Source organism: Typopeltis vanoorti, chromosome 3, assembly GCF_054136105.1.
Source record: "Typopeltis vanoorti isolate ZY-2024b chromosome 3, IOZ_Tvanoo_1.0, whole genome shotgun sequence".
NCBI lineage: Eukaryota > Metazoa > Arthropoda > Arachnida > Uropygi > Thelyphonidae > Typopeltis > Typopeltis vanoorti.
The window spans coordinates 134,266,444-134,288,121 of NC_143551.1; the positions used below are offsets into that span (position 1 = coordinate 134,266,444).

Sequence of the window (21,678 nt, forward strand, 5' to 3'; positions counted from 1 at the left end):
TACGAATAGTCCCAGCAGTGTTTCCTAATTTCATAATTTTCTCCCGTTCCACTTTTTTTTTTTTTTCGTGATAATAAGGGACTTGCGAGTCGTTCCACACTGTTATTTAAGAAATGATGACCTCGCTATTTACGAGTCTTACAGATATTTTAAATAATAATAGAGTTAGTGATTGGTTTAAAGCTTTTCGCTTATGTCTGCTATAATTGGATTTACTTTATCTACCCAAATACAACAAACACTTTAAATCAAGTCATGATAATGTCTTATTGACATAATTAAAAGCGTGAATTTATTTCTATTGGCAATATTTTCAATTTGTTTATTTTTAAAAATATTTTAAGCAATTAAAACAGGCCATTTTTTTAATTTAAACCTTTGATTAAAATATGCACGAAAGTATTAATAGAATATAAATAAAGTTAACAGTGGGTTCTTCGGGGCGGGAGGGCAACGAGATAAGTAAAGCTACTTTATGATGTTTGTGGTGCTCCAGCTTTGAGCTCCCCCGTATGTTGAGTTCCCTATGTGGACACTTTTCACCTTGCCAGTCCTGAATATAGTCGCACCATCTCTTCAGCCTCACTGGTTCCATTTCATCAGGAGTGGATTACTTATTCAAATGAGTTTAGCGAAAGTGGGCTAATTTAAAATTGCCGCAAACAAAGTAAATAGGGGTCCCTCATCTACTCTCAATGGAGGAGACGACCCCCGTTGCCATGGTATCCATTCTCAGTTGATTATTAATGTTTGATCAATTAAATAAACGAGTACACAACTTTTCCAACTATCCCGATTTGTATAGTCCATGCATTTATTGACTGTACAGGATTATAATTTTTTTTAGATTTTTTTTTCTTTTTTACATTTAATCTCGAAAACTTCGCATTACCATTAGCGTACTGCAACAGACGTTCCCATAATTTGTGCATCTCTACTAATCATCCAATCTCGTTAAATTTAAAGAAAATCGTAAAAGTAAAAGACGTTCCAAACTCTTTTCTTTCAGCATTTAAATTACTGTGACAGGATGATTTGGGGATTTTCCTTATTTTATGGTAATCCCCATACACGTTTGTTTATCACCATTGGAGTTGAAGATCTGTTGATTGTACTCATTAGGAAATACAAAAGAGGGAAAGACTGTCCGACAAGACAAAAGAAAGGAACGAAGAAAACTTTATTTGGTTCTTGCACTTTCGGGATGAACTGCGAAAGATTATTTAAGAGTAGTCGATGCCAGTTTCTTTACCGGTGACTATCAACATCTCTTCCTGCTTCTGCGCAGGTGGAAAATGAAAGTCAGTTGGAGCTAATGAATAAAATCTCCAGTGAAGATGATCTTACTCTTAAGGAAGGTGGGACGATTGAAGAGAATCAGAATTTTATTTTCTCCAATTCAGATTTTTTTTATTATTTTTTTATTTTTTATCTATACTGAGTTGATCGTGGAGAATGTTGGTTTTTCTGCTAGAAAAAATAAATTTTCACATTCTGATAAGTAAACGGACTCTGAACAGTCCCACAGATTACAGACGAGTCACATGCTGGAAATCATTATTAATGCTGCATTTACTACCAGACCAAAAAAACAACGTCGTCTAGTCTCTTTGTATGGTTGCTGCATTGGGGAATGATCGAGTGGTCACGAGTCTGGGGAAGGATTCGTACGCGTTGTCGATAAGAGCAATTCATAATTCCTTCGATAGAGGATTACTCAAAACATAAGTTCGGTTGGCTGTATGTGCGTATACACTATATTATGAAAAGTTCTTTTAACTGAAGAAAAATCGTATTTTAAATAAAGAATTTTCGGACTGAAAAAAAAAGTCAGGATATTACGGAAACGATTTAGGATGCCTGCAAAGAGTACGTAGAAAAAAACTAAAAAATAAATGAAAGTCGCCGTCCTGGTTGGTTGAGTGGCAGGCATATCCGTTCTCAACAACCAATGATTGTGTTGAAGTGGGAGATGAATTTCATCGACCGGTATCAGACCACTACCCTGCTTACTGGAGGCCTGAAATGGCTTGAAAAAGGTTTCATGTTTGATTTATAGAGCACCGGATTATGTAAAAATAAATATACAAAAATAGGAAAAAAAGACATTTGATATCGTATCCAAACTTAGATTCCACCCCTCATTGGCGTAGTCAAACGCTCACAACGGGATTTCAACCTTCGGATTGTTGGTTAGACAGCGAGTATTCTAACCACTCGGCCAACAAGGCTAGCAATAAGCCAAAAAAACGACTCGATGTTCAACTAACGGTTCCCTCCACAAGAATTCGATTCTGTTTTGAAGCACACCTTTTGTACGATTGTCTGTTATCAGTATTATGAAAATAGCCTATTAATCTGTGGAATAAAATGAACTGAAATGGAATTTCTATTTTTCTTGTATCGTGTTAAATCACTGATGCTTATGGATGGTCTAATTAACTATGGAATGTTCCCCGATCATATTAAAAAGGTTTCTATTTCCGAAACATTTCAAAAATGATCATATAACTTGCGATTGTAATAGTAATTCAAGACACGCACTACAATAACACTTATTCTCTCGATTTTTTACGCAGATTTGATTCATAAGCGAACTACCAATTGGAGACATGCTTCTTAGACGCTTCAGTGTTTGCTAAATCACTGCAGTCTGTCTTTTTACTGAAGGAAGTAAAGATAGATTACCAGAAGGCCAATATGTCTCCGACAGAGTTGGCTATTCATCGCCTTTTACGTCCATTCTCTTTGTCTCCTTCATAAAAATTTAAATTCGAATCGTGCTTTAATCTAAACATACCGTAGGTTTTTTTATCCTTCGGGGACAGTGTCGTCAAAAACAGAACGGTCGTTCCTTAATAAAATCTCTCTCTCTCTCTTTCATTCATCTTTTCTTTTTCCCTTTTCTTACAATCTGTAATCTAATCTTGTACTTTTGCTACTGCATTTTCCTCCCGCTAGACGCGCGCGCGCGCGCGCCTATCTATAGACTTAGGCGTTGCACTCGAAACATATTGCAGCTATGGAAACAAATCTTCGTTGATCCCCAAACTCGCTCGTCAGTCTCGTGCCGTTTATTATTTGCAGTCTACTGTTCGCTGCTATAAAGGTGTGTTCTTGTTTGCTTCCTGAACCAAATTGTGAGGAGATGAAATTTCCATCAACAAATACATCGCGGAATGTGAGGGGGGGGGGAGGATTTCGCAGTCCTCCCACCTTAGTTTTTTTTTTTTTTCCTTCTTTTTTTCCCTTTGCTGGCGTACGTTTTGATATCCTTAAGAGTGGCAACAAATTGCACGGAATGCGATAAACATTGCATTTCCTATGGGATGACTTGTTTATGAAACAGACTTGTGTCGCGAACACCAAAACAAGTCAACAAGTTCTAGCGGATCCATTACCCGCACTTAGTACCTTTGCATTACTACTAATTGACAATATCGTTTGCTGACACTCCAACACTCTTCTGGTGTTTCTCAAAGGATTCGATGTCAATCGATAAAATACTGCAATACGTGTTTTAATACGTTCTGTTCGGGTCTACTCCCAGTCGTAGATGGGCATTACATTAAAACTGAGACTGGCAGACAGTTTAAGAAGAATACTTTTATTGCGACGACAGCTCATCCGACGTTGCATTTATTAAAAGAAAGGCAAAAATAAAGGGAAATTGTAAAGTAAGTGTTAATTTAAATATCATTGTTTTCTTCGCTTTATTCCAATTTGTCTGCTAAATTAATACGTTAACATCTCCTTATCCTTGATCCCCAAAGCACTACATACATAAAAGATGGTTCATTTTAGACGTTATATACTTTGCAAGAAATTATATTAGTTTTCACGCATATCATACTCTAATGTAAGAAAGTTTGCGAGTAAAATATCTTAATGATAGCTTTATTTTATTTTATTTATTTTTTTTTTTTTTTTTGAGTATTAATTTCATTCATTTCGTATGGTGATTCAACGGCCGTAAGTCCCTTTTACGGAAAGGTACAGCACTTCAATCCCCCCTATTTTTATCCGGGCTCGGCATAGCTGACAATTCAGACCTATGGCTGGAGGGATTGTCTTAAATATTCCTGACTGTATCAGTGTGTGTTCACGAGGCTGGTTTGCCTGCTTGCGGGATGAAAACCCTCAGCTAAACTGGGGGAAAAAACCCTACTGCCCGCGTCCAAGACCGGCTAACTTGGCTATGGCTGAGGAAGATCCTTGAACTCCTCACGTCGTCGACGGGAATCGAACCTAGGACATTCCTTCCCCAGGCATATGGTTGCGAAGCGCATACCCACTAGGCTAACCGCGCGGACTTTTGCGTGTTGAAGGTAGTCGACTTCGCCAAGAATGGGAGTTCAAATCGCGTGTACTACGCGAAGAATCTTTATCAAGTTCTTTTCAAATGAATGTGGGTTAGTTAGGGGGTTGTTCCTCCTGAAAACTCATATTTTTCATTCCACAAAACTGGCAAACCAACCAAAAGAACACACACACACACATTTATGCACGCAAAGAACAACCCAAAATTGCACTAGTCTGAGAGCCTTAGTGGTTTTGGCTAATTCCAAGTAGTCCACTTTAAATTAAAAAAAAAAAAAAAAAAAAAAAACTTTACATTAGATTCAGATTTATAATGTGATTTAAGTCAACCCATCTTCAACGTTTTGCAAGAAAAATTGAAAAAAAAAAAAAAAAAAAAGAGTTTCCTGGAGGAGAAACTCTCCACTACTGTTCGGAAGCGGCTAAGTCATCTTCAGTTTAAAGGACATTCTAGACTGGATTTGAACCCAATTTATGGCTCACAACACCCCTACTGCCCAACTAGGAAAATAATAATAATAATAATTTCAATCCGGAAGTGTAAAAATCTTGGAAACACTGCGGCTTTCATGTGTTGGTAACTTCTAAACCTAAAGGACTTATACAGGGTGTCCCAAAATTCACGCAAGAAGTAATTTTGATAGAAAACACAGGTTTTTAATTAAAAATTGTAATTTCTTATTGATTCATAAAGTATACAGTATAGGGTTATGCATGGAATAGCATATCGGGTAAATGGCCTCCACGGCTTTGCTGGCACACACGCACTCTTTTGTCGAAATTTTCCATGACCGTCTTGCATAAATGTGGCTGAATTTCGTTGATACAGCGCTCAATTTCCTCCTTCAAGGCGTGGGTGGTCGTGGGCTTGTTGGCATAAACCTCAGACTTCAAAAAACCCCAAAGAAAAAAGTCCAACGGCGTTAAGTCACATGATCTGGGCGGCCAATTCTGATCACCAAAACGGGAAATTACACGACCAGGAAATGACTCATGCAGTAATTGAATTGTTTCTCGGGCTGTATGGCATGTGGCACCGTCTTGTTGAAACCACATGTCGTCCACATCCATATCTTGCAATTTAGGCGTGATAATCCACAAAAACTGGATTATCATGTCGCGATAGCGAGCACCATTAACTGTTATTGCCTTACCAGCCGCATTTTCGAAGAAGAATGGACCGATGATGCCTCTAGCCCAAAATCTGCACCAAACAGTGACACATTGTGGATGGATTTGTTTCTCAACAATCACGCATGGATTTTCTGAACCCCAAATGCGACAATTTTGTCGATTAACGAAGCCATCAAGATGAAAATGGGCCTCATCGCTGAAGATGATTTTGTTCGAAAAATAAGCATCCACTTGTTGTTGCTCAACAATGAAAATGCGTTGTTCTTTCGTGTAGTGCTCCATTTTTAACAACCCTGAACTGTCAGCTGTCACGTTATCTTTTTTTTCTCGTTGGCAGCACTTTACCGCACAAATGGCGCTAAATTTAAATCTTGCGTGAATTTTGGGACACCCTTTATAAGAAATTATTGTTAGCGTTCTTGAAATAGTGATTTAAATATGACCACACTTCAGAACAACATTTATATTTTCATGCAATAAGAGAACGAAGGCAGAAATTCAGTATCATTCCCTTCACTTTATCACGATTAGAGTTTGCTCCAAATCAAATCACCTCAGCTATTCACGTGATTTCATTCCACACTATCAAATGAAAATAGGTCTTATGGGATAAAGGAACATTCACGTAACTCTATTTATGAATCATCTTCGGGTAATTTTAGCATTTATCACACAAATCAAACGAGAATATTCCGCGTTACTTAGCATTGATTTGGAATAACGCCACGTGAGTTGTATACATTTTGTCAACACCGAACAAGTTTGTTAAAGTACAAGAGCTAACATTTTCTGTTAATAAGCAACTCCTTCGTGTTTCTCTTCCCTTTGGCAATTAATTCAGCTCAACCAGTTCGGTCATTCTTCGAAGATTGCACCGACAGCTATGAAAAGGCTTACAATCTTCACCCCTTTCACGCTCGCTATGACACGTGCGTGAATCATCTTTCTTAGCTCTCTAAGGGATTTTACCTGAATGTCTTCGCTATCTCATTACCACTTGCTGGGTACCAAATACGGTTTGTACAGCTCAAGAACGCTCCATACGGATACTGGCTGAGGGTTATCGGATATCCCGAGCTTCACACGTCACATATTTATTTTATGACCATGATTGTATTTGCAACTGTCACATCAGAAAACGAATCTGCTTCACTTGGTGTCACACGATGTCTCTTGTTTCATTTACGTAACACCCAACTCTGCTTCCGTATTTCTTTCGATTAGTTGATAATACTGTTGTTAATAGTTTTATCACAACCTCCTGATAAACAATAGCCAACTGGTGATGAATTTGAACGCCTCCTGATAATTCTGTTTATCAGGAAGTTTTTTCAGTCAAATTGAGTGCCTTCTGATTAACCACTATTTATCAGGCGGTGCAGATAAATCCATTGAAAGCATTCAATTTCCGGATTTCAGTATCACGCGGGTGTTCTGGAAGACCGAAATTCTTTGCCTACAGCAGTGTTTAAAGTTGTGTGCAGATACCATACGAATTTCATAGATCGTGTTTATAAGTAATCACGTGTTTATAAGTAAACAAAGGCGAGGCATAGTTTCAGTCGTGTTTGTTATAGAATTCACAACACTTCCCTACTAATGCCATAGACTTTTCATGGGAGCGTAAATACTACTGTAGCTTCCTCTACAACACACACACACGGGACTTATTGCTATGCGTGTATATTAACCTCCCATTTAAAAACATGATCATTTTCGAACCTCCATCACGATATTTAGAAATTCCACGTCTCATGAACAAAGCTTCGTGTGCTATAGTTTGCCATAGGAGTGTAAAGCACACGGCAGATTTATGTAGCAGGGTTGCGAATCTTCTGTTTGTGCTTCGGGATATACACAAAGAAAGCTGTTTATCTGTACGGCGTTGCAGGCGTGACCTTTTGCCTGTGGGATCTCTATAGTTCTTCCATTAAACCGGACCCTACCGTCGATACCACCGTGAGCTACTAGGTATGAAGCGCACCTGGAACGCATCTTATCCCACCACAGTGGGACTGCTTTTCCATAATAAAGTTGTGTTTTGCTACGTTCGTGTTGCCGCTACTATGACCTTGCGTGACTTAATCTGCCACTTGTACGCTCCAAAGCGCGGATGCTGTTTAAAACCGGGCAAACTATCTTGTAGTATTCGGGCTCGTTTCGGAGTGCGTGAAAATAAATCAGAAGAATATAGCAGGGATCATTTGTCTCTCTTTCTCTTCCTTTTTCCTCCCCTCACCCCCTTTCACAATCCCTTCCACATCTTGGTGATAAATTTCTAATATTTCCGTGTGTTGCGTTCTGAAAATACGGAGGATTCGTATTCAAATGATAAGCTAATATCAGGGTACGGAGCGCACATTTTTATCACGAATGAAAGATCAAGATTTTTTTTTTTGTCTTCGGAATATCTTCTTTTAGGAAATGGTAGATGACATTGAACTCCGGCACTATCGCAAAAAAAAAAAAAAAAAAAAAAGTACTTCCAACATATTAACAGCATTTTATTTAAGAGCCTCTCAAGATATTTTGCTCAATGACAATTTATTATTACTATAACATTTTTTACGACTGCTATTGCACAATCAGAAAAAGAAACGAATTTGAAAATAAAACATTCCTTAATTTTATACTCGAAATTATGTAATTGATTCAATCCTTTAGTTTTCAACGGAGCCGTTTGGGTGGAAAGAATTGATTTCGAATTCTGTCTATGATGTGAAGAACCCCCTTTATCAGGGTTTTTTCAATCAAAGGTGAGTTACCCGGTCGTGTTGGAAGATGGAGGGTTTTCTCTCGGAAACTGGGGGTTTTTCGTTCCTCAAAGCAGACAAACCGCCCACGAACACATAAATACATTGTTGTATAATGAAGGAAACGTGAAACCACATTGTTCTCTAATCAAGTAGTATTGCTACTCCACCAACGTTGAGGGAAAAACACACACAAGTTTGCACGTGGATAATCTTCACAATTTTCTGGCCAAGCGGGAAAAAAAAAACTATTCTTTAATTTTTTCTGACTTATCGATGTTTACTGGTACCCGAAATAATTGTCTTTTAAGAAAATTGAAGTTTTCTGAAAAACTCACCCACAATACGTTGCGTGGATTCCGCGGATTAAGAATTCCATGTATCTATAATCAGTAAATGAAGATGAGGTAAAGGGTGTAGTAATCGAATTAAAAAAGGGGGGAAAATGGGATGTGACATATAAATGTCGAAAAACTAAATATTATCATTAAACACGAGTTAAAGTTCTTTACACATATCATTAATAAATCTTTTGAACCCGGGAAATTTATAGAACCCTTAAAGGTTGCTTTAGTTATCCCGTTATTTAAAGGAGGTAACAGAAATCAAATCACAAATTACAGGCCTATACAAATTACAGGTCTATACTATCCACAGTGTCAAAGGTTATTGAAATTATAATGAAAAACGATTAAATAGCTATCTAAATACCGTATCCTTTTACGCATCTAATCAATATGGGTTTAGATCTGGATTCAATACCGAAAAGGCGCTACCTGGAGTTCCATAAAACAGTTTTATAGTGGAATAAATAAAGGAATGTACACAGCAGTCGTTTTTCTTGATATCTGTAAGCCGTTCGACTGCGTTCATCACTAACTTACTAGTACTGAAAATGGCCAAATACGGCATTAGAGGAATTACTAATGGCTGGTTCAGATCCTATCTGAATAATAGAAAACAATATACCAGCTACGGCACATTCAATGGCTCAACAAAAATAATAAAATACCAAGTCCCGCAAGGTTCGGTGCTAGGATCCATTCTGTCTTTAATATATGTTAATGATCTGTGTGAATACAAACTTTTTGGCAAAATTATATCGTTCGCTGATGATACAGCATTAGTGTACACCGAAACGATCCTCGAGAAACTAGAAAATCAGATTAATCATGATATGCTGAAACTAAATAAGTGATTTAGCAATAATGGTCTTAAAATTAATACCGATAAAACGAGATATATGTACTTCACGCTTATCTGTAGTACAGATAAGTTAGATTAAACATAAAATGGCATGAAACGAAATATAGTGATATTGAAATTGCAACTGTAGCTTAGTCAAAATCATAAAATCAGTCAAGTATTTGGGGCATCCATATCGATAGTAATCTGAAAGGGAACTCCCACATCACATTTTTAACAAATAAGTTGAGGTTCGTAATTAACAGAATATATTTTGTTAAAAAATTTGTAAATGCAACTTCTTAGATGCGATGCTTATACTATTCTTGGGTAAATTCCTCACTGCAATATGGTATTACCTGTTGATGGCAGAGATAACTACAACAATCTGCTTCCTTTGATAGGAATGCAAAGTAGAATAATTAGAGCTATATCCATTACTGACTTCGCAACGATTTGTTTGGCATTCATAATATTTTGCGATTACACTATCTTTATTGTTGTAACGCTGTAAGTTTTTCGTATATAAAGTTTAAACTGTGGCTGGAATTTGCTGGTAATATCCAAGGCAAACAAAGAAAATTTTCCATAAATCCTATGAACACCTAGCAAGAAGCAGCTACAATAAATTCCCAAAAATGAAATCAAATGAATGACCTCAGAATATGCTTTCAGAAAAAGATTGAGAGCCTACCTCACGGGACTAAATAACGTTGACCTTTATTTTAAACGTATATCATAAGAGACCACTATAACTTATATATCATGTCCTATTATAATTCTAATATATTAGGACAAGCATACACCATTATATGGGAGCCCTCATAGATACAGTCACTGGATTTTGTAGTGACTGTATCACACAAATTTAGTTTTCTAGTAACAAGTATGAGTACGGCTTGGTTACACATAAAAAAAAAAAAAATGCTGGTAGTATACTTGAATTGTATATTTATAAATATTATGTATAATCACATATGCATAATATTTATATGAAAATAATAAACATATTATTAAAATATATTCGAATCTATCTAGGGAGAAAATAAATCAATAATGATTGAAATGTAAAAAATTATTATTTTTTTAATTCAAGGAGAGATCTTATTATATATTATTATATATATATAATATATATAATATATATAATATATATATAATAATATATATTATTATATATATATTATATAATAATATATATATATATATATATATATATATATATATTATATATATATATATAATAATATATATTATTATATATATTATCAGAAGGTGAAGTTGGCTGTAACAAAGCAAAACTCCATTTTTATTTATTAACTACAAACGTATTGCCTTACCGCATACGTCGAAACCATATCTTTGTGTGTGTGAATTGGATACATGGAACATTGTTTATTTCTTTCTTTATTTCATTGCAATCACTGAAATACAAGTTTTAACAAGAAATAATAATCTGATCAGAACTATTTGACTTTCGTTTAGTGATTAGTATAAAAATCTCGTCAGAAACTGCAGGGGGGGGGGGATAAAAACAAAAAACAGCATTCTTATCAATGACCCTCTGGGATGGAAACTGATTATAATCGAACAGTGAACTCATCAAATTTTTATTTATTTTTCGTTAAATACTGTCATGGAGCTGCACGTGCTGATAACGTTAAAAGATTACAAGGATTACGGATTTGTAAATTAAACCACAAGCGTTGCTCCAATTCAGTACCAGACGTAACTAATCTCCCTGACTGGTGGACGGGAGAGGAAAAAAAAAAAAAAAAATAGTGGAAAAAATCTCTGGCGAGACATTAATCTGTCGTCACTGGTCTAAGCCATCTCTGTTGGCCAAGTAGACAACAATGACCGTCAAACAGCTCGTGAGGCCCCGTTTCACGCTAATCCAGTAATTGGCTTAGTGTCCGTGGACAGGCTGGTGCCCGGTAATCCTCGGTGCAGGGGGTCGAGGGGGGGGGAAGTGTGAACTAGACATACAAAACGCAAACAAGAAACGATCCTGACACATACACACACACAAAATAACAAAGCCCCCTGTGTTCACTACTAGAAAAATAAAATAAAACCAGAATATCTAGTCAAAAACGTTGAATGAGTGTTCGAGGTTGGTAAATTCAGCAGATGTAAGCACAACGGAAACAGGTGTCTTCACAAAGTCACTCCGTGTTTGTGTTTTGGATAGGGATTCTTCTCAAACACGGATCCAACGACCACCCATATGCCACGGAATGTTAAACACACATCGCTAACGTCCCTCACCCCCCTCCCTTCATTTCTATCATTCCCCCTTTCTTCTTTGACATGCTTTTACCTTTCCGACACTATCTATTGCGGCAATCGTAGGAAAGGGGGGGGGTCTACGTTGGTCAAAGTACTTTGACGTCTAATACACGCAATGAAAAGACGTTTGAAGTTAAAAGAATTTTGACTTTCTTTAAAACTATCTGAGATTTTTCTTAATCCAAATGTATTTCTTAATCCTATGATCTGTCGTTTCATGATGGGATAAATATGTCTCGAAGAAAAATTTCTAAGATAGATCTATTACTAAGTAAGTCTAGCAGAAAATCCAAATGTCTAAACTTTTACAGAGAATAATTTTTCTATTTACCCATTAAGAGGCTGGACCATCTTAGTTTTGATAGACCGTATGAACCCATTTCTGAGTATTGGTCAGAACCATTTTGGTCCAGTCAACTGCGATGAGACTTTCGCTCTTGTGGCCATGTAAGAAAAGGGCTACAATTTGACTGTGATGATATCTACCGAATTGGAATAGTTTGACCAAACGTAAACAGTTGTGCTATTGTCCATTACGTAATTGTTAGCTCACTTTCCATAAAGAAACAATGACTTATCAAAGCATTGTGTTGCTGACTATATCTCCCTTCTGAACACACTCAATTATTCATAAGATTAAAATACATGTGTATTTTTTTTAAAAAAACTGTATTTTATATAAAATAATATAATAAGATAAATTAGTTTTCAGAAATTAGAAAGATTTTTGATTTTTTAAAAATTATAATTTATAGTATTACATAAATATAAAGACACCAATAAAAAATTGTAATAGTTTCGACTATTAAAAAATCATGGAACATGCTAGTAGTTGCCTCTGCTACAGTTCAGGAGTATTCAGCTAGGTACGATTTATTTAAGATTGCAAGTTAAAATATTTTTACTGCTGTAAATAGAAAGCTCAACAGGCATGATAAGTTTTACTGACCTGTGCTATGCAAAGTGCTTTTGATAGATAAAATGGTATTGTATTATCTATGTCATATATGTTAAAACTTTAGTGCAGGAGTAGTTTTAAAATCTAAACTTCTTGGTAAGAGTTATGTTTTAGAGTCCACGCTTCGGTTCTTAAGAACGAAGAATAACATCCCCCCCCCTCTTTTTTGAATTAAAAACTAATTTAGTGAAACATGCTAATGTCTATGATTGTGAAAGAAAACTACTTTTGTGTAGTGAGTGAATTCTAAATCTATTTGGACGTATCCTTGCCAATTAATAGCAAGACCAACGTGGTACGCAGGACAGGACCAACTCTAGTCGAGAAAGGCATCAAGGTGAATTTCGTGTATTGCAATACTTAATAATAATGATAATAATAAAGAAAAACATAACATTTATTAGCAGTACGTAGCACAAAATCACCAAGGCAAGTTACTTCTAAATTGAATAGAAAAGAAGTACAGATAGACTTGAACGCTTTATAAGATCGGCTGTTATGGATAACCACCCTGGTCTGATTATTAATAACGGGAATGATATCCAAAAACAGATGATGATGAAATATTCTGAATAGTAATATGTGAAAAGCCATTGTGAACTGACACGAGGTAGCAGAGTACCGCCTCATATTGAGAATATTAACAACAACGAGAGAATAGACTCATGTTATGAGATGGGATGTTCTTTATCAGCTTTGGCTGTGTTCGGACGTTGTGTTTCACTCATCGAAACAAAATAAAATAAATTGAAGAAAAAAAAAATTACAGTCGTTCTTTTCATCGACTAAGTAACCATGACAACGGCAGCTATACTATCTGCTTTAATTCCAACTGCAATTGCTTACAAAACGGAGCGTTTGTTCGATACTAACGTTTATTTTTAAAGTTAATAAAAATCTCTCTGTTGAGTCATTCTTAAGTGCAGTTATTGTTATAGTATTCGAAAAAATTTAGCCACAAATGGAACTAAAATAAAGTCAATTAATTCCCTCATCCAGCAGTTATCGTTTGGAAAGGTAAAAAACTGTATCGCTTTTAGTAAAAACTGCGTTAGACAAACAAGCGCTGTGGAAAAAGGTGACGTCATGGTTCCCTAATAATAAGGTCACAATATTACGCATGCTTATAATCCAATTTTATTATATTTTAAGCACTAGAATAGAGATGCTTTTACCACTCCTTGAACAGCGTTGCATTATTATGAAAACAGAAAACGTAGAACGTTTTTCTGATGAGAAAACGACAGAAAGATAGACTCAACTATCTTGATCAACCATACTGAAGCATGGAATTCGTTCCGATATCGCCAACGTGTGGAAGATTAACGATAAGTATTAAAACACTTTGAACGCGCACTCATTGAGAGATGAGCTTCCGACACATATCTACGCCTCTCGCTCTCCCTTCATTTAGAATGGTTCCTTCGTCCGTCTTGCGGGCGTGAATCTCCGGACGCTGTGTAAGTCAGCTGCTGCACTTCGTGCCGACAGGTCCTCAGGAATAGATCCGTTTGTTTTTACCGTCTTTCTATTGCCGTGCTTCGTGGAGTGTATTGGTCCGTCGTCGGGGTGTGGTCGCCCCTAGTTGTCTTCTCCTGCTTTCACCTCCGTCCAGCTGCTAGAAAGAAAGAGAGATAGGGCGAGATAGATAGAATGTGTGAGGTACGTGATCTTATTAGCCATAGAAAATTGTTCGTCTCGCATTCGTCAGCGACATAGAATCCCCTCCCTCCTTATACCCTCTCAGGAATGTAATAAAGTCTTTAGATGATTTGGGGGGGATGAAGTAGATTTTGTGAACCAACAGCTGCTGGAGGTACTTCTGAAAGTGCTGACTTTCATTGACAACAGATCACGACATTGAGAACTCCCTTCTTATTCTAAACGCCCATTACTAATCCAGGGGTTTATATTTCAGAATTCCTAACTTTTATTCTACTTTAGTCACCGATTTGTCAAAACTGATGCATGCACATATAAAAAAAAAAAGAGAAAAAAAATTAATAATACTTTATAATTAAGTAAGATATTAGGCCGAAATCTGAACACCAGATGGCTCTGCATAATCTGGTGTTCAGAGTTACAAAAAAAATATTTCATAATAGGATGCTAGAATATTGCTTTAATAGGTGAAAATATTGTTAATACCACTCTTAGATACAAGAGGTATTTCAAGTTTTTTTTTTCTTGAATTAAATTCTTGTAAAATGAGGTAAAACAAAAAGAAAAAGTGTAATTAATTCTAGTATCTTAAAAGCAACTTCAAAATAACGTGTTTTTATTCCCAGAAGAAGACATTATAATTTCCCGTACGACAACATTAAAAAATAAAAATTCTACATCAAACTTTAGTAGAAAAATATTCTGTTTACATTTTCTCCAAGAAATAGGAGAATAACAGAAATTTACTTCATAGAAAATGAGTACTATTTGCGCTACTCACTCAGTTTAATTTACAAAAAAAAGTTAATGTATGCAAAATAAAAATAATTGCCTGTTAAAATAAACAATTCACGTGATGTCTAAAAATGCAGTATAAAACCAACATTAATTAATGATAAACAACCGTAGTGGAAAGCTAACAAAAGAGTGCCATATCACTGCCAGCATTGATGCACAACAATTAATAATTGCAGCAGACGATTATTTGCGCAATCATTTAATTGTTGACTAGCGAAGCAAAATGAAGCTTCCAACTCACTCACGCTGTGCAGTTCTCTTTAAACCATGTATCGTTTCATCTCGATAGAAATAATGAAATATTAATGCTGTTAATAATCTTTATATACATTATTTCATACTTTCCGAATATTTTTATTGTTATTGAAGTAACGATTTTTTTTTTTTCCTATTTTAATTCAATAGCCGGAGATACAGTGGAGTTATTATTATTTGAAACTTTTCTTTTTGCATTGAAAACGAAACTCAAGTGTTAAGTTCTTCCGTAATACACCCCCATTAATCTTCTTTTCACTACACTCAGCTGTAATTGGTGGGATAGATTAAAGCAGTCGACGGTTCCCTTGATTTCAGTGCTTTTGTCAAAACAAAAACAAGGAATAGGTGGAGTCGGGCTGTTGATAAATGTCCTCATACAGTTCCCAGAAGGGAATATGCTTTCTAGTGAAGGGGAAAAGGGAGTGTCCGAGAGGGACAACAGCATAAATATACCACACAAGCCTCGCCATCTTCAATTCCGTGCCAATACAAAATGCATTTTGTTTAAGAGGAAAATATAAAATCTCGGTAAAAGTTTTTCAAGTGAGTTTACATTTGTCAAACTAATTTTGTATTCATGTAAACCATCCCTCAGATGTCGAAAGGGAGATATTTTTAGCTGCTAGTACGTCTGTTTAGTGTGTTAAGTACGTCTGTTCTGAAGTTCTCTATTGTCTAATATCATTATGCTTCTACAGAATAAGCTGAAAGCCTCACATAAATCGTGGGGAAGTTAATATTTTTCTGATACTTTAGAAATATTAGACAGCTACTCTTATCTCCTCAAATTCAGACCTAGAGGCAACATAAATAAGGTGGAAATTCGACCGTAATGGGATATTCTCCGCTCCCTGTTACAGCATCGAAGGAAGATTCAAAACATCTGCTTGGCGAGGAATAAGAAAGATAATTTTTTTTTTGTTGTTGTTGTTTTGTTTTCTTTCATCAGATGGTTTGCAACCTCAATAAACTCTTGTTTTCAAGATGCTATTTTTATTATTCTGCCGCTAACGTCTATAGTCGTGCGCGCGCACTTCAATCCACCACCAACACATACATTACATTTCGTTTTCACGATACAACTTTTCAAGAAAATAAGAAGTGCTCATACATAATCCTATACGAAGAATATAAAATTGGAAATTCTTTATCAGTTGGGCAATTTTTTTTTTTTTTTTGTGCGTTTCGTTTCGACGGATTATCTTGTTATATTATTTTTCCTCCCCCTCTTCATTTCGATGTGTTCATTCTTATATGAACGATGACGTACATCTTTTTTCTTTAAATATTGAATTTTAAACGAATGCATATATATGGAAATGTATTTATGATGCTATTTTTATTTTATAGTGATATATATATATATATAACATGAATTTTTATGTTATTCTTTTTTGAAATGAAGTAATTGAAATTGATGTCGTTGCATAACACATCAATTCCAGTTGTTGTTTTTATTGTGATTTTCAGTTACTTTTAAATTCGAATCAATTTTATAAAATTTTAAATCAAACTGAAGGCTGAAGTTGACAAATGTAAACTGATTTATAATGCGGCCTTAATCGCGTTATAGATTAGGTAAATGAGATTATCTTCAAATGAGAACATTGTTATAAAACAACGAATATAGTTGTATATAAATGCATCTTTTACGAAGGCATTTGATTAATTTAAACACCCACTTTGAACTGTATAATAAAAATTATTTTATCTCCGATAAAGTGATTTTGAATGATCATCAAATAGGCCCAAAAAGCAGCTAAAATGAGCCATATTATTACTTGATTATAATTTTTAGATAATGTTTTTATTATTATTGTTCGCTCAATAATAATTTTGAGGACTTTGATATAAAGTGATTTTTTTTATATACAAGAACCATCGATATTTCAGCAAATTACTTCTGTATATAAATCACGTTGATGTTTCAATCTCGCTTTTTTTAAGGAATTTTTAATTATACTCTATTGAACTTTTACATGGGCAGATTCTTCTCTTGTTTCAATCTCAGCATAACTTCTAGCTTTTGCTTGGCATTTCCTCGTCTCTTTTCTCTGTCGGTCGATACAGCATTGCAAATTCTTTAACATCCTCCTTTCCTTTCATTTTCTGTTCTTTTGTATAATTTTCAGTTTCTTCCAACTCTGTTTCGAGATTTGAAAATATTTCGAATGTCTTTCGTTTTATTCATCTTTTCCGATCCAACCAGAAGTCTGAGAAATCTCATAACGAAAACTTCTCTTTCTTTCTCTCTGAGACAGCATGTACAAATACATCATACATCCACAGATCTAACTACAGTTTGCATAGGTAAATGAATGCCTACTGCAATTTTCATTTCAAAATTTTCTTTAGTAAAAATATAATGGTGTATTATTTATTTTCATTTTTTTTTATTTTCCTTTCCTTTTCATTAACTTAAGAAATATAATTAATTACTTTTTTATTTAATCAATATTATTATTTAATTACAAAAAAATTTATTCACTTTATTTTTTTAATATTTATAAATTTCTACCAGTTTGATCAAATCGTGAAGATTCTGGGAATAAATTCTTTAGACACAAAATATTCGAATGTGTTAAAGATATTTATCAATCCTTAGGAAAGGAATATTTTTCACTAACAGTACTAAAAACATAAATTATTTTACTTTAAAAAAAAAAAAAATATTAAATTAATACTGAGACGGTTTTATGTAAATACTATTTTAATGTTTGTATAAAAATCGATGTATGCTGGCAAGTATATTCGCAAACGTTCTTAAAAACGACAGAACAATTTCTTAAATTTCTTTCTGTCCCATCTCATCAACTTTTACGTATTAGATCAAGTTATCTGATGAAAAACTTACTTCGCTTTTTCAGTCTAATTTTTCTAATTATAAAACAATTCTGTTTGGTTTACTTTAGTTGTCCTGTCCCAGACTGGACGCGAACAAATGGGACAAACACATGTGATGTGTCCCACCCATATCGTCATGTCCGGTTTAGCTCCGAAGGTCTATTGTTTATGTGTACTTAGAATACTGTGATTACCATCTGTGGAACCTGTTCAGGGACAGAACTACTCATTGTTTATGAATTAATCCATTGTTCTGATTATTTTCTTCGTTAAAGGACACATTCTATGATACACTTGAATCATAGAATGAGAACGATGATGTGTATTAATATCTCTCTCACTCTGCTCTCTTGCACCCTATTACACGTACGCTATGAAAATGCGCTGTGACGTACAGTAGCAACAAACCAAATTAACAGATAGTACGTTAAGTAGTCACTTTATCAATTATATCCATAGACCAACAAGTAGCGGCTCTTTCAGCACTTAATGCTAAGCCAACAGCTTGTTTTAAATCCCCAAACTTGACTTATTAGCGCGTTGTACTATCGGTGATTCTAGTTGTTATTATGTATTTCACTGTAGGTTAGAGTAATTTGTTTTTTCTTCATTTTTTTTCCTTATATGATATTTTGATTATGTTTATCTTATGGTAATAAAGATGCTCTTCAAATTTATTTAGATAACTTTAGAAATTCGTATGTACTGTTCACTATTCCAGAGTGTTTTATTCTGATATCCTTTGCATTTTTTGTAATACCCTTCTCGATAAAAAAAAAAAAAAGGAAAAAAAAACGCTTAAGATTTTTTTTTTTTTTTGTAAAGTGCTTCGAGTTCTTGAATTCAACTGTGTACGATTTTATTATGCTTAATGTTATTTGAGCTTTGTTTTTTCTTATTATTTAGTCGTAAATTAATTGGGTTTTGATATCGTCTAATTCTGCATTTCTTTCCCATTCCTTGTATAACTTTTTTTCTTGTGGTGTAGTTTTGAGGAAATCGAAAGCCACTCATTACAAGCAAAGATTACTTTACATATATTCGTTCTGTATTCTAAATTATTTTCATATCTTTTGATTTGTTCTGAAAACTGACATCGGTATAGTTTAATTTAAATTTCCAAACTTATTTGGAATATTAAAATGTAATTTCCTTTGCTGGATTAAGACCGCATCTCATATTTTATTTTTGATCTTAGATCCCGCAGAAGCTCGACTAAACATTGGAGTTTTGGTGATACAAAATGAAGGAAAGAGCATCTTGTCATAAAAATTTCTGGCTTTATCCACTTATATAATCATGGTTCATTTTCATCTATCCTTTCAATGCTATGCGTAGACAGGAGTCTATAGCAAGGTAATCTATTGATATTCTTTTTTGAAGAAGTGGAGATTGTAAGTCTTCGGGAAATACTTCATGGGGAGATTGTTCCACAGAACCGAGGTATGTAGTAAGATGAAGGAAAGTAGTTAGTTCGTGTTAGTAATTCTGCAAAAGATTGTTAGACAACTGTTGATCGTGGATGCTAGTTCTGATTAACAGTCTCCTCATTGAAATTATCTGCAAAAGAGATATGAAGAGAAAACCGACAGTGGATAAGACAGTAGTTGAAGAGAGAAAATTGTCATTATTCCAGGAAAGACTAGGAATTAGAGTTAGCATGAGAAGAGAGTCTTGATTGTTAAGCTAAGCATTATCAACTGCGATCTTTTTGCAAGGAAAAAAAAAATGATGAAATTGTGTTATGGAAGTGTTAACTGTAACTAAGTTGTTACCATCCAGTTTAAGCATCTTCTGACAAGGAATATTGGATAGCAGGTAAAGGTAGGTACACAGGAATACCCTTGTGCACCTCTGTTTCTGTACTTTTTTTGCGAAAGAAATTATTCCCAAAATTATTAAAAATTAACGTCATTTCACTAACATCAGTGTTACAAACACGAATTTTTTCCTTAAACCCTCCATAAACAAACAGTCCACATACACAGTTTTATAGAAAACAGACTTATAAGTATTTTAAGGTTTTTTCCCTACTGATGTACATTGACGTCCCTTCTTTGCTCTTTCCATATATAAAGTAAGTGGAATCACATTTCCTTGTTCGTTCTCCCTTCTTGTATATAACCATTGTTTTTTTAAGATTAAATTTTATTATTGTTTACTCTTTTACTTCTTTCAGCTTTGTTGCCAAAAATTGAACAGTGTCATCCGCGTATCTTAGGCTGTTAAAATTTTGAACCTCCTCTACCATCTTCCAGCATGTTAGCCAGTAAACTTTCACTGTAAATCTTGAGAAAGGTTAGGCTACAAACAATTCTTCCAATGGGATTTCTATAATCAACTTTTAACAGTTACATATGGAGGCAAATACATTTTCCTCCAGGAAACTCGGATTTTGCTCTTTATTACTCATATATTTTTCATTAATATTTAATTCCTTTGGGGTCACCACAAGCTTATAACACTTTTGCTTGTAACATAACTAATAACAAGCTGAAAGTCAACTACTGGAATGTGATGAGTTATTTTGAGATCGAACTGAAACAATAGTTGCTTCGGCTCAGTCTCAACTACCAGTATTATTATGGCCTTTGAGAATGAGCTGTAGTTTGCCTGCTTAAAATCTTGATGAGATCCCAACGACGGGTTGCCATAGGTCTGTGTAGATTCATAATTTTTAACTGAGGCTCGGCAATAACCGAGCCTCAGTTAAAACTTCATTGGCTACACTTGCCATTCGTTACCCTGGTATAACAGATAGAGGTAGGTACACAGGAACACCCTTGTGCACCTTTGCTTCTCTACTTTTTTACGAAAGAAATTATTCCCTTGTATCTTCATAATAATTTTAGTCCTTAAAAGGACTGTCTAGATGGGCGAAACAAGAATGCTTTTCATATTCCCCGTTATCTGTAGAGGACAGTGTATTATTGAGCTATATAAATATATATAAAGCTCTGATCATGGCAGGAGGGTAACAGCAATAGCCGAGCCTCAGTTAGAACTTCATTGGCTACAGCTTTGCCGATGAGTAAAGGCAACTCTAAAAATTTAAGATTATCCCTAGACCACTCCATAGTGGCCGAAAGACCGCCTAACTCAGCGTTGGCTCTACTCAGTGACGGGCTCTCCAACCACCAACACAGCCCCTCACCGGGCCATGCCGGAAAACACCCTCCCAAGAAACTCAAAATGCTCTCTCAGGCAAACCTCCCTCTCACCGGGAGCAAACCTAAGAGAGCGAAACTCAGCGTCCCACGGGGTAACAGAAACAGCCGAGCCTCAGTTAGAACTTCATTGGCTACAGCATTGCCATTCGTTACCCTCTGTTTAAGTAAAGGGTAAAATCTCAAAAAATCAGACGATCTCTAGGCCACTCATTCGTGGGCGAAAGACCGTCCAAATCTCCGCGTTGGTTCCACTCAGTGAAACTCGACCACCGAGCAGAACCACTTATTCCGAAGAAAATAATTC

The 21,678-nt window shown here is 35.2% G+C and overlaps 1 protein-coding gene across 3 annotated transcripts in view; it reads left to right on the forward strand.

Annotated features, from left to right (window-relative positions):
• The window catches only part of LOC150108580 (latrophilin Cirl-like), a 780,008-nt gene that overhangs the window by 327,658 nt on the left and 430,672 nt on the right, over positions 1-21,678 (forward strand). The window contains exon 1 of one of the 3 annotated variants that reach the window (XM_090416025.1): positions 14,203-14,304. The exons of the other annotated variants lie outside the window; for them this stretch is intronic. The gene's annotated coding sequence lies outside the window, so the exon portion shown is untranslated. Of the gene's footprint in view, positions 1-14,202; positions 14,305-21,678 lie in introns of those variants that run through there. 3 annotated transcript variants of the gene reach the window in all.